Source organism: Maylandia zebra, linkage group LG16 (assembly GCF_041146795.1).
Source record: "Maylandia zebra isolate NMK-2024a linkage group LG16, Mzebra_GT3a, whole genome shotgun sequence".
In the NCBI taxonomy this organism is placed as follows: domain Eukaryota; kingdom Metazoa; phylum Chordata; class Actinopteri; order Cichliformes; family Cichlidae; genus Maylandia; species Maylandia zebra.
In genome coordinates, this window is record NC_135182.1 from 16,268,913 (window position 1) to 16,283,404 (window position 14,492).

The window sequence follows — 14,492 nt, forward strand, 5'->3', positions numbered from 1 at the left end:
TCTGTACTATTGTAGGGTCTACCTTACAATAGAAAGCGCCTTGAGGCAACTGTTGTTGTGATTAGGCGCTATATAAATAAAATTGAATTGAATTCAAATAAAAATGAATAATAAAAAAAAGTTTTAAAAGTGTACTTAGTTTTATTTGCTGTCAATTTGCCTAGAATGGAATATCAGATTAGAACGGCCTCTAAAATATAATATTTAATTTATTAAATAAATCAAATGATTTACAGAAAATAAAATTCAAAAACACTTTCATTTTCACTGTATCTGTATGGCTATAGAGGAGCTGTTATTATTTTGCCTGTTTGTCAGTGCTGGTACGAACCCCGTTGGTGCTGTGTTGATCCTTTTGCAGAGGTTTGAAGTTTCTTTCGATAAATCTGAGTCAGTTTGGGTCGATGCTCAGTGTATTTTTCCACAACAATCTTGGTGACGAGGATGAGATTTCTTGAGTGATTTTTGTTCTCTACTTTCATTTTGATTCCAGGAAACCTGCAGGTAGACTCAATGAGTCTGAAAGAGCGCTTATGTCCGAGCAAAGTATGGAGAAGGCGAGTGCGTGGCAACTGAGATCAGACAGAGTCACCGCTGAAATCTCAATTAATAAAGAATCCAGAGTGGAGAGCGGCTGAGACCAACTTGAATTTCAGATTTTATTGAGGGTTTTTAAGGGGCAAGTATGATTAAGAAATGTAAACTTACCCGGCGTTTGGTAAGGGTGTCAGCCATTCAGAGAAGTTCTGTAAACCGACAAGCACCTGATCAAACTACAAGGGTGCGCCTTGAGAGGTTCAAAGGTTTATTTTTATTCTTTTCATTGTTGGTTGTGGACATCTTAACTGTATAAACAACACACTGATTATACAGTTAAGATGTCCTTTTGTAATAATTACAGTTGGACCAAAATCAGCTCACAAAATGCTATAAGAAAGAAATGTTTTGATAAAATTATAAAGTGTGGTAAGTGATAGTAAAGTAATGAAATATATAAGAAAGTCAAATGTGTAAAATTATAAAATAATATTGCAAAACCTAGTATGAACCATAACTAAGGTTAAATTACTATGATGTCTGCCCCAAATTTGTCAACAGATGCTGGGATCACCAAAAATGGTGCCAGGAGTTTCATACAGATGTGGCGAGAAGCTTAGAGGCTCTTATAATGATTATGAATATTATATTGTAGTTTGGGGCTTTTAATGATTTCTCTAACTTTACAGTATACATTTTAATGACTTTAAAAAGGAAGAATTGGGTGCAGAAGTTTGAATTTATTCACACAGGGTAAAAAGTATACATACAAGCTCAAGTATACCCATATGGAAAAGAAATAGAAAAAACTTATAAAAGACTTGCATAAGATGTGGCCTACTTCATATAGTGAATCATATAAGGCTTATGCGATTCACTCATGAAGGTGGCCACTTTCTCATTACTTTCATATATTGTTTTAGTAAGTATCCAAAATATACAAGTTTCATGTATGTAATTTTTCAAGGGATCTTATATCTGTTTTCACTCTTGTATGCTTTTCATACAAGTTTCACACAAGACAGATACAGACTTTATAAGATGTATATATATATCGTTTCCATATGGGTATGCATGCACCCCACCTTAAGCTATATTAAGATAACAATGAATTAATATCAGTAGATAGGAATACAAACTTCAGTCTAAGTAAAAACAAACCCCAACAACTTTTAATCGTACTCAGCTTGAATCTGAATAAAAAGAAGCAAAATAAAAAATATCTATTTCCTGATGCCTACATTAAAATTTAGGGAACACCTAAAATGTCCAACTGTAATTTGATATACAATGAAAAATTACAGTCTTTGAATTATGCATTTATTTAAGCAAATACAAAATAATTTGAAAATATCATGTGGTGAAATTATTATTAACCAGTCTGCTTTAAGAACAACATTTACAATGGGTAATTTAAATTAATAGTTTATGCCATTTAAATGTCATGCAGCTGTGTCAGAGATTAGCTTAAACCCCGCCCCCAAACCTTTGAAGGTTCAACTTCAAAGGAAAGTCGATGACGTCACAGTGGCTGCAGCCGAACGTGGGCGGGGCTTAAACCTATATAAAGGAGCCGTCCAGACTCTCAAGCATTTGGTTTACAAAGAGCACACATGCCTAGTCCAACTCCAACCAGCCAACAATTTATTTCCTCTTCTACATTTCAGAGTCAGAGAAATAGTAATACAAACTTAAACATGACAACTCCACACAGTAACACCTCAGTGGAAACATGGAAGTCCTTAAGTGACCACTTTTTTGGTACAATTGTACCACAGTGGCAATCTCTGCAGTTCAACCCAGAGTACTGCAACACTGAGCTGCCTTCCACTTTGCTGAAAGACATGTTGAAACTTTGTTCCATGTTAGAGGACGCAATGGACACAACCGTGGAGAAGGGAGATGCAGTGTCCACGCAGAATAATGAGCCTTCTCTTCACTCAGTGCACACAGAGTCCCCTGAGCAAACAGAAGAAACAGGAGCAAAGGACAGCATCCTGAAAGAAATTTCTGTAGATGACCACTGTGATAAAGAAGAAACAGAAACTCCAGGACTGGAGGACTCTTCAGACTCAAAAAACCTCAAGCTGCATTTGACTGCAGAGGAGAGCAGTCTTGATGAAACATCCACAGATGACAGTGAAAACAGAGAAATTCTAACACTGCATCGTGTACCTGCACCACCTTGCGTATATCCAGATATTTTAATAGGTTTCAGCTGTGAGTCATCTGAGGAAGAAGCGTCTGTGTCATCCCAGATGTTTCCTCCTCAAACCCTCACCGCAGCCACAGTAGAACCGAAGAAGAGCTGTTTGAAGGAAAACTACTCAAAAGACTTGGACAACATAGAAGCTTCCCCCCTGGAAAAGCCTGTGAAGAATGCTATACATGTGTCAGTCGGTAATGGTGATTCAGATATTGGTTCTTATGATGTCACTCTGGCATCTGATTATCTGTCTGAAGAAAAGATTTGTGTTTATAAAGTTATTCAGTTGGTAGTTTCAGAGGCCACAAGCAAAGCCTCGTCTAAATACAAGGACTTCACACGGTGCTCGACTCTGGACTCCAACAGCGATCGTCTGCTTGAAAAAATCTGGCCTCAGATTGACGAGAAAGATTTGGATCTATCTCCAAAAACGCTGACCAATATCAACAAGGACATTTTCACCAATCTTTGCAAAGCACATAACTGCAAGGAGAAGTATTTGATTTTATGTCTGAGGGAACAGCTTGACGATATTACTGTCCCAACATTTACAAAACACCTGTTGGCCTTACCAAAAAGAGTACTCACTATATATAAAAACCGAGAAGAGTACGTAAAAGTTGTTGAAAGCTTCACTAAAGATTTGGTTCTGCACGCTATAAGCAACGCAAATGAGGCAAGGAAATTGCCTCCAGGGGCAGATAAAGCCATCATGAACAGGTTTACCCACAGGATTTGGGCTAAAATTTTGTCCCAAAAGCTTAAAATGTCCTTAGAGAACACTGAAGAAGTCAGTGTGAAAGTGTACAATGAACTCCGGCAAAAGTGGAAAAATCCAAACACTGTCCTGGAGTTAATGTTTAATGGCCAAGACAATATTGACAACGTGATTGTCAAAAGTTTCAAAAGAAATGCCCCATTGAAGAGACCTAATTTCTTCTCTAGGGTTTTCTCACGAACACGTTAAAGTTTACCTGACACCTGCATCTAAAAAGCTGCGTTTTCAAAAATACCTGGGTACATGTGGACGTAGCCTAGATGCATTACATTTTTATTATAATTCTTCATTGTTAATGTTAAAACCAGACTACTTTAAAATAATTGTCTCATGAACCACCTGGTTGATAATAATTTCACCACATTACATTATAGCATTTTTCTGTCCTTTATTCCGTCTTCCTTCTCTCACCCCAACCGGTCGCAGCAGATGGCCGCCCCTCCCTGAGCCTGGTTCTGCTGGAGGTTTCTTCCTGTTAAAAGGGAGTTTTTCCTTCCCACTGTCGCCAAAGTGCTTGCTCACAGGGGGTCATATGATTGTTGGGTTCTGTACTATTGTAGGGTCTACCTTACAATAGAAAGCGCCTTGAGGCAACTGTTGTTGTGATTAGGCGCTATATAAATAAAATTGAATTGAATTCAAATAAAAATGAATTTAAAAAAAAGTTTTAAAAGTGTACTTAGTTTTATTTGCTGTCAATTTGCCTAGAATGGAATATCAGATTAGAACGGCCTCTAAAATATAATATTTAATTTATTAAATAAATCAAATGATTTACAGAAAATAAAATTCAAAAACACTTTCATTTTCACTGTATCTGTATGGCTATAGAGGAGCTGTTATTATTTTGCCTGTTTGTCAGTGCTGGTACGAACCCCGTTGGTGCTGTGTTGATCCTTTTGCAGAGGTTTGAAGTTTCTTTCGATAAATCTGAGTCAGTTTGGGTCGATGCTCAGTGTATTTTTCCACAACAATCTTGGTGACGAGGATGAGATTTCTTGAGTGATTTTTGTTCTCTACTTTCATTTTGATTCCAGGAAACCTGCAGGTAGACTCAATGAGTCTGAAAGAGCGCTTATGTCCGAGCAAAGTATGGAGAAGGCGAGTGCGTGGCAACTGAGATCAGACAGAGTCACCGCTGAAATCTCAATTATTAAAGAATCCAGAGTGGAGAGCAGCTGAGACCAACTTGAATTTCAGATTTTATTGAGGGTTTTTAAGGGGCAAGTATGATTAAGAACTGTAAAGTTACCCGGCGTTTGGTAAGGGTGTCAGCCATTCAGAGAAGTTCTGTAAACCGACAAGCACCTGATCAAACTACAAGGGTGCGCCTTGAGAGGTTCAAAGGTTTATTTTTATTCTTTTCATTGTTGGTTGTGGACATCTTAACTGTATAAACAACACACTGATTATACAGTTAAGATGTCCTTTTGTAATAATTACAGTTGGACCAAAATCAGCTCACAAAATGCTATAAGAAAGAAATGTTTTGATAAAATTATAAAGTGTGGTAAGTGATAGTAAAGTAATGAAATATATAAGAAAGTCAAATGTGTAAAATTATAAAATAATATTGCAAAACCTAGTATGAACCATAACTAAGGTTAAATTACTATGATGTCCGCCCCAAATTTGTCAACAGATGCTGGGATCACCAAAAATGGTGCCAGGAGTTTCATACAGATGTGGCGAGAAGTTTAGAGGCTCTTATAATGATTATGAATATTATATTGTAGTTTGGGGCTTTTAATGATTTCTCTAACTTTACAGTATACATTTTAATGACTTTAAAAAGGAAGAATTGGGTGCAGAAGTTTGAATTTATTCACACAGGGTAAAAAGTATACATACAAGCTCAAGTATACCCATATGGAAAAGAAATAGAAAAAACTTATAAAAGACTTGCATAAGATGTGGCCTACTTCATATAGTGAATCATATAAGGCTTATGCGATTCACTCATGAAGGTGGCCACTTTCTCATTACTTTCATATATTGTTTTAGTAAGTATCCAAAATATACAAGTTTCATGTATGTAATTTTTCAAGGGATCTTATATCTGTTTTCACTCTTGTATGCTTTTCATACAAGTTTCACACAAGACAGATACAGACTTTATAAGATGTATATATATATCGTTTCCATATGGGTATGCATGCACCCCACCTTAAGCTATATTAAGATAACAATGAATTAATATCAGTAGATAGGAATACAAACTTCAGTCTAAGTAAAAACAAACCCCAACAACTTTTAATCGTACTCAGCTTGAATCTGAATAAAAAGAAGCAAAATAAAAAATATCTATTTCCTGATGCCTACATTAAAATTTAGGGAACACCTAAAATGTCCAACTGTAATTTGATATACAATGAAAAATTACAGTCTTTGAATTATGCATTTATTTAAGCAAATACAAAATAATTTGAAAATATCATGTGGTGAAATTATTATTAACCAGTCTGCTTTAAGAACAACATTTACAATGGGTAATTTAAATTAATAGTTTATGCCATTTAAATGTCATGCAGCTGTGTCAGAGATTAGCTTAAACCCCGCCCCCAAACCTTTGAAGGTTCAACTTCAAAGGAAAGTGGATGACGTCACAGTGGCTGCAGCCGAACGTGGGCGGGGCTTAAACCTATATAAAGGAGCCGTCCAGACTCTCAAGCATTTGGTTTACAAAGAGCACACATGCCTAGTCCAACTCCAACCAGCCAACAATTTATTTCCTCTTCTACATTTCAGAGTCAGAGAAATAGTAATACAAACTTAAACATGACAACTCCACACAGTAACACCTCAGTGGAAACATGGAAGTCCTTAAGTGACCACTTTTTTGGTACAATTGTACCACAGTGGCAATCTCTGCAGTTCAACCCAGAGTACTGCAACACTGAGCTGCCTTCCACTTTGCTGAAAGACATGTTGAAACTTTGTTCCATGTTAGAGGACGCAATGGACACAACCGTGGAGAAGGGAGATGCAGTGTCCACGCAGAATAATGAGCCTTCTCTTCACTCAGTGCAAACAGAGTCCCCTGAGCAAACAGAAGAAACAGGAGCAAAGGACAGCATCCTGAAAGAAATTTCTGTAGATGACCACTGTGATAAAGAAGAAACAGAAACTCCAGGACTGGAGGACTCTTCAGACTCAAAAAACCTCAAGCTGCATTTGACTGCAGAGGAGAGCAGTCTTGATGAAACATCCACAGATGACAGTGAAAACAGAGAAATTCTAACACTGCATCGTGTACCTGCACCACCTTGCGTATATCCAGATATTTTAATAGGTTTCAGCTGTGAGTCATCTGAGGAAGAAGCGTCTGTGTCATCCCAGATGTTTCCTCCTCAAACCCTCACCGCAGCCACAGTAGAACCGAAGAAGAGCTGTTTGAAGGAAAACTACTCAAAAGACTTGGACAACATAGAAGCTTCCCCCCTGGAAAAGCCTGTGAAGAATGCTATACATGTGTCAGTCGGTAATGGTGATTCAGATATTGGTTCTTATGATGTCACTCTGGCATCTGATTATCTGTCTGAAGAAAAGATTTGTGTTTATAAAGTTATTCAGTTGGTAGTTTCAGAGGCCACAAGCAAAGCCTCGTCTAAATACAAGGACTTCACACGGTGCTCGACTCTGGACTCCAACAGCGATCGTCTGCTTGAAAAAATCTGGCCTCAGATTGACGAGAAAGATTTGGATCTATCTCCAAAAACGCTGACCAATATCAACAAGGACATTTTCACCAATCTTTGCAAAGCACATAACTGCAAGGAGAAGTATTTGATTTTATGTCTGAGGGAACAGCTTGACGATATTACTGTCCCAACATTTACAAAACACCTGTTGGCCTTACCAAAAAGAGTACTCACTATATATAAAAACCGAGAAGAGTACGTAAAAGTTGTTGAAAGCTTCACTAAAGATTTGGTTCTGCACGCTATAAGCAACGCAAATGAGGCAAGGAAATTGCCTCCAGGGGCAGATAAAGCCATCATGAACAGGTTTACCCACAGGATTTGGGCTAAAATTTTGTCCCAAAAGCTTAAAATGTCCTTAGAGAACACTGAAGAAGTCAGTGTGAAAGTGTACAATGAACTCCGGCAAAAGTGGAAAAATCCAAACACTGTCCTGGAGTTAATGTTTAATGGCCAAGACAATATTGACAACGTGATTGTCAAAAGTTTCAAAAGAAATGCCCCATTGAAGAGACCTAATTTCTTCTCTAGGGTTTTCTCACGAACACGTTAAAGTTTACCTGACACCTGCATCTAAAAAGCTGCGTTTTCAAAAATACCTGGGTACATGTGGACGTAGCCTAGATGCATTACATTTTTATTATAATTCTTCATTGTTAATGTTAAAACCAGACTACTTTAAAATAATTGTCTCATGAACCACCTGGTTGATAATAATTTCACCACATTACATTATAACATTTTTCTGTCCTTTATCCCGTCTTCCTTCTCTCACCCCAACCGGTCGCAGCAGATGGCCGCCCCTCCCTGAGCCTGGTTCTGCTGGAGGTTTCTTCCTATTAAAAGGGAGTTTTTCCTTCCCACTGTCGCCAAAGTGCTTGCTCACAGGGGGTTTTCTCACGAACACGTTAAAGTTTACCTGACACCTGCATCTAAAAAGCTGCGTTTTCAAAAATACCTGGGTACATGTGGACGTAGCCTAGATGCATTACATTTTTATTATAATTCTTCATTGTTAATGTTAAAACCAGACTACTTTAAAATAATTGTCTCATGAACCACCTGGTTGATAATAATTTCACCACATTACATTATAGCATTTTTCTGTCCTTTATTCCGTCTTCCTTCTCTCACCCCAACCGGTCGCAGCAGATGGCCGCCCCTCCCTGAGCCTGGTTCTGCTGGAGGTTTCTTCCTGTTAAAAGGGAGTTTTTCCTTCCCACTGTCGCCAAAGTGCTTGCTCACAGGGGGTCATATGATTGTTGGGTTCTGTACTATTGTAGGGTCTACCTTACAATAGAAAGCGCCTTGAGGCAACTGTTGTTGTGATTAGGCGCTATATAAATAAAATTGAATTGAATTCAAATAAAAATGAATTTAAAAAAAAGTTTTAAAAGTGTACTTAGTTTTATTTGCTGTCAATTTGCCTAGAATGGAATATCAGATTAGAACGGCCTCTAAAATATAATATTTAATTTATTAAATAAATCAAATGATTTACAGAAAATAAAATTCAAAAACACTTTCATTTTCACTGTATCTGTATGGCTATAGAGGAGCTGTTATTATTTTGCCTGTTTGTCAGTGCTGGTACGAACCCCGTTGGTGCTGTGTTGATCCTTTTGCAGAGGTTTGAAGTTTCTTTCAATAAATCTGAGTCAGTTTGGGTCGATGCTCAGTGTATTTTTCCACAACAATCTTGGTGACGAGGATGAGATTTCTTGAGTGATTTTTGTTCTCTACTTTCATTTTGATTCCAGGAAACCTGCAGGTAGACTCAATGAGTCTGAAAGAGCGCTTATGTCCGAGCAAAGTATGGAGAAGGCGAGTGCGTGGCAACTGAGATCAGACAGAGTCACCGCTGAAATCTCAATTATTAAAGAATCCAGAGTGGAGAGCAGCTGAGACCAACTTGAATTTCAGATTTTATTGAGGGTTTTTAAGGGGCAAGTATGATTAAGAACTGTAAAGTTACCCGGCGTTTGGTAAGGGTGTCAGCCATTCAGAGAAGTTCTGTAAACCGACAAGCACCTGATCAAACTACAAGGGTGCGCCTTGAGAGGTTCAAAGGTTTATTTTTATTCTTTTCATTGTTGGTTGTGGACATCTTAACTGTATAAACAACACACTGATTATACAGTTAAGATGTCCTTTTGTAATAATTACAGTTGGACCAAAATCAGCTCACAAAATGCTATAAGAAAGAAATGTTTTGATAAAATTATAAAGTGTGGTAAGTGATAGTAAAGTAATGAAATATATAAGAAAGTCAAATGTGTAAAATTATAAAATAATATTGCAAAACCTAGTATGAACCATAACTAAGGTTAAATTACTATGATGTCCGCCCCAAATTTGTCAACAGATGCTGGGATCACCAAAAATGGTGCCAGGAGTTTCATACAGATGTGGCGAGAAGTTTAGAGGCTCTTATAATGATTATGAATATTATATTGTAGTTTGGGGCTTTTAATGATTTCTCTAACTTTACAGTATACATTTTAATGACTTTAAAAAGGAAGAATTGGGTGCAGAAGTTTGAATTTATTCACACAGGGTAAAAAGTATACATACAAGCTCAAGTATACCCATATGGAAAAGAAATAGAAAAAACTTATAAAAGACTTGCATAAGATGTGGCCTACTTCATATAGTGAATCATATAAGGCTTATGCGATTCACTCATGAAGGTGGCCACTTTCTCATTACTTTCATATATTGTTTTAGTAAGTATCCAAAATATACAAGTTTCATGTATGTAATTTTTCAAGGGATCTTATATCTGTTTTCACTCTTGTATGCTTTTCATACAAGTTTCACACAAGACAGATACAGACTTTATAAGATGTATATATATATCGTTTCCATATGGGTATGCATGCACCCCACCTTAAGCTATATTAAGATAACAATGAATTAATATCAGTAGATAGGAATACAAACTTCAGTCTAAGTAAAAACAAACCCCAACAACTTTTAATCGTACTCAGCTTGAATCTGAATAAAAAGAAGCCAAAATAAAAAATATCTATTTCCTGATGCCTACATTAAAATTTAGGGAACACCTAAAATGTCCAACTGTAATTTGATATACAATGAAAAATTACAGTCTTTGAATTATGCATTTATTTAAGCAAATACAAAATAATTTGAAAATATCATGTGGTGAAATTATTATTAACCAGTCTGCTTTAAGAACAACATTTACAATGGGTAATTTAAATTAATAGTTTATGCCATTTAAATGTCATGCAGCTGTGTCAGAGATTAGCTTAAACCCCGCCCCCAAACCTTTGAAGGTTCAACTTCAAAGGAAAGTGGATGACGTCACAGTGGCTGCAGCCGAACGTGGGCGGGGCTTAAACCTATATAAAGGAGCCGTCCAGACTCTCAAGCATTTGGTTTACAAAGAGCACACATGCCTAGTCCAACTCCAACCAGCCAACAATTTATTTCCTCTTCTACATTTCAGAGTCAGAGAAATAGTAATACAAACTTAAACATGACAACTCCACACAGTAACACCTCAGTGGAAACATGGAAGTCCTTAAGTGACCACTTTTTTGGTACAATTGTACCACAGTGGCAATCTCTGCAGTTCAACCCAGAGTACTGCAACACTGAGCTGCCTTCCACTTTGCTGAAAGACATGTTGAAACTTTGTTCCATGTTAGAGGACGCAATGGACACAACCGTGGAGAAGGGAGATGCAGTGTCCACGCAGAATAATGAGCCTTCTCTTCACTCAGTGCACACAGAGTCCCCTGAGCAAACAGAAGAAACAGGAGCAAAGGACAGCATCCTGAAAGAAATTTCTGTAGATGACCACTGTGATAAAGAAGAAACAGAAACTCCAGGACTGGAGGACTCTTCAGACTCAAAAAACCTCAAGCTGCATTTGACTGCAGAGGAGAGCAGTCTTGATGAAACATCCACAGATGACAGTGAAAACAGAGAAATTCTAACACTGCATCGTGTACCTGCACCACCTTGCGTATATCCAGATATTTTAATAGGTTTCAGCTGTGAGTCATCTGAGGAAGAAGCGTCTGTGTCATCCCAGATGTTTCCTCCTCAAACCCTCACCGCAGCCACAGTAGAACCGAAGAAGAGCTGTTTGAAGGAAAACTACTCAAAAGACTTGGACAACATAGAAGCTTCCCCCCTGGAAAAGCCTGTGAAGAATGCTATACATGTGTCAGTCGGTAATGGTGATTCAGATATTGGTTCTTATGATGTCACTCTGGCATCTGATTATCTGTCTGAAGAAAAGATTTGTGTTTATAAAGTTATTCAGTTGGTAGTTTCAGAGGCCACAAGCAAAGCCTCGTCTAAATACAAGGACTTCACACGGTGCTCGACTCTGGACTCCAACAGCGATCGTCTGCTTGAAAAAATCTGGCCTCAGATTGACGAGAAAGATTTGGATCTATCTCCAAAAACGCTGACCAATATCAACAAGGACATTTTCACCAATCTTTGCAAAGCACATAACTGCAAGGAGAAGTATTTGATTTTATGTCTGAGGGAACAGCTTGACGATATTACTGTCCCAACATTTACAAAACACCTGTTGGCCTTACCAAAAAGAGTACTCACTATATATAAAAACCGAGAAGAGTACGTAAAAGTTGTTGAAAGCTTCACTAAAGATTTGGTTCTGCACGCTATAAGCAACGCAAATGAGGCAAGGAAATTGCCTCCAGGGGCAGATAAAGCCATCATGAACAGGTTTACCCACAGGATTTGGGCTAAAATTTTGTCCCAAAAGCTTAAAATGTCCTTAGAGAACACTGAAGAAGTCAGTGTGAAAGTGTACAATGAACTCCGGCAAAAGTGGAAAAATCCAAACACTGTCCTGGAGTTAATGTTTAATGGCCAAGACAATATTGACAACGTGATTGTCAAAAGTTTCAAAAGAAATGCCCCATTGAAGAGACCTAATTTCTTCTCTAGGGTTTTCTCACGAACACGTTAAAGTTTACCTGACACCTGCATCTAAAAAGCTGCGTTTTCAAAAATACCTGGGTACATGTGGACGTAGCCTAGATGCATTACATTTTTATTATAATTCTTCATTGTTAATGTTAAAACCAGACTACTTTAAAATAATTGTCTCATGAACCACCTGGTTGATAATAATTTCACCACATTACATTATAACATTTTTCTGTCCTTTATCCCGTCTTCCTTCTCTCACCCCAACCGGTCGCAGCAGATGGCCGCCCCTCCCTGAGCCTGGTTCTGCTGGAGGTTTCTTCCTATTAAAAGGGAGTTTTTCCTTCCCACTGTCGCCAAAGTGCTTGCTCACAGGGGGTTTTCTCACGAACACGTTAAAGTTTACCTGACACCTGCATCTAAAAAGCTGCGTTTTCAAAAATACCTGGGTACATGTGGACGTAGCCTAGATGCATTACATTTTTATTATAATTCTTCATTGTTAATGTTAAAACCAGACTACTTTAAAATAATTGTCTCATGAACCACCTGGTTGATAATAATTTCACCACATTACATTATAGCATTTTTCTGTCCTTTATTCCGTCTTCCTTCTCTCACCCCAACCGGTCGCAGCAGATGGCCGCCCCTCCCTGAGCCTGGTTCTGCTGGAGGTTTCTTCCTGTTAAAAGGGAGTTTTTCCTTCCCACTGTCGCCAAAGTGCTTGCTCACAGGGGGTCATATGATTGTTGGGTTCTGTACTATTGTAGGGTCTACCTTACAATAGAAAGCGCCTTGAGGCAACTGTTGTTGTGATTAGGCGCTATATAAATAAAATTGAATTGAATTCAAATAAAAATGAATTTAAAAAAAAGTTTTAAAAGTGTACTTAGTTTTATTTGCTGTCAATTTGCCTAGAATGGAATATCAGATTAGAACGGCCTCTAAAATATAATATTTAATTTATTAAATAAATCAAATGATTTACAGAAAATAAAATTCAAAAACACTTTTGTTACAGGAAAAATGATTCTATGTTTCTTTACCTTCTTTTAAATGTACAAAGATGCCTTTTGTCTGCCCTTTGCCTATGGTTAGATTAGTTTAGAATTATCTTTTTAGACTTTCTCAGCAAAGACATACTGTTTTGGGACATATTGTTTTAGATTGTTTTATCTCTCACAGCTCTCTGCTGACGAGACTAGCGCCGCATATGGAGTTGTTTATTTTATTTGTTTTGTATTTTCTTATCCTGTTCTCACTGTCTTTCCTATAAAAATTACCAAGCCACTGTGCATGGTGTGAGTTGTTCTTAGCAGCTCACCCGTGTACACGTTTGATAAAGAAAGTAACTTTGTCTCATTGTGTCTTTATTTCTCCTGGGTCTTTTACGGAGTTTTCCCCCAACATTTCTTGGTCCTTCGACAGCCGGATCACCTCCATCGTGTCCCATCTCCGTGACCAGTCCACGTTGTTCGCCTGTCGACAGCCCACACACCAGGTGTGTGGAAAAAGACCAAGAGCGTTAAATTCGGGTCTTGGCCAACGTCTTAGAAAGCGACCCACGGTGGTGGGACCCGATCGAGGTGGACCAGACCCGGCGACACCGACCAGGTAGATACAGACACACTGACACAATCTTGCGTAAAAGCGCATTTTGAATTCAGGGAATTTAAAATAGCGGAAGTAGCTCGTCGACTGGTAGCTTTGGAAGCTCGTCGACTGGTAGCGTAGCTCGTCGACTGGAAGCTTTGGAAGCTCGTCGACTGGTAGCTTTGGAGCTCTGGGTAGCTCCCCCAGCTGGGTCTAGACTGGGTCTAGGGAGTAAGTAGCTCTGGGAGCTCCCCTTATTATAAGGGTTCCGGTCGCGCGCGTCGAAGCTGTGAATGTGAGTGTGTGTGTGTGTATTGTTTTAATTAACGGAGCAAGCTGAATTTTCACGGTCCAATAAGAGACTGAGCTGCTCCTACTGTGTTTTTCTTTTACTGCTATTCACTGACGTGCTGGTGAGTTGAGAGAACGGTCGAGTTCCGTCTCGTAAAGTTCACACCGCTTTTGGAAATAGTCCGAAAGTAGAAGGGCGTGTGAGCAACCACTCTCGTCTCTAATACCAGCGAAGGTGATAGCAGCTGTATTGTGTATATATTACTTAAACAAAAATAAGTAAATACATAAATAAGATGGGTAATCAAGCAAGTGAAATTAAAACTCACTCCTGCTGACGAGCAGTGGTGAGAAAAGAAAAGTCCAGACGCCGGACAAAAACAGTGTCTGTAAACTGAGAGATTTAAGAAAACAAAATATAAACAGTCAGAAGAACAGAACTCAACTG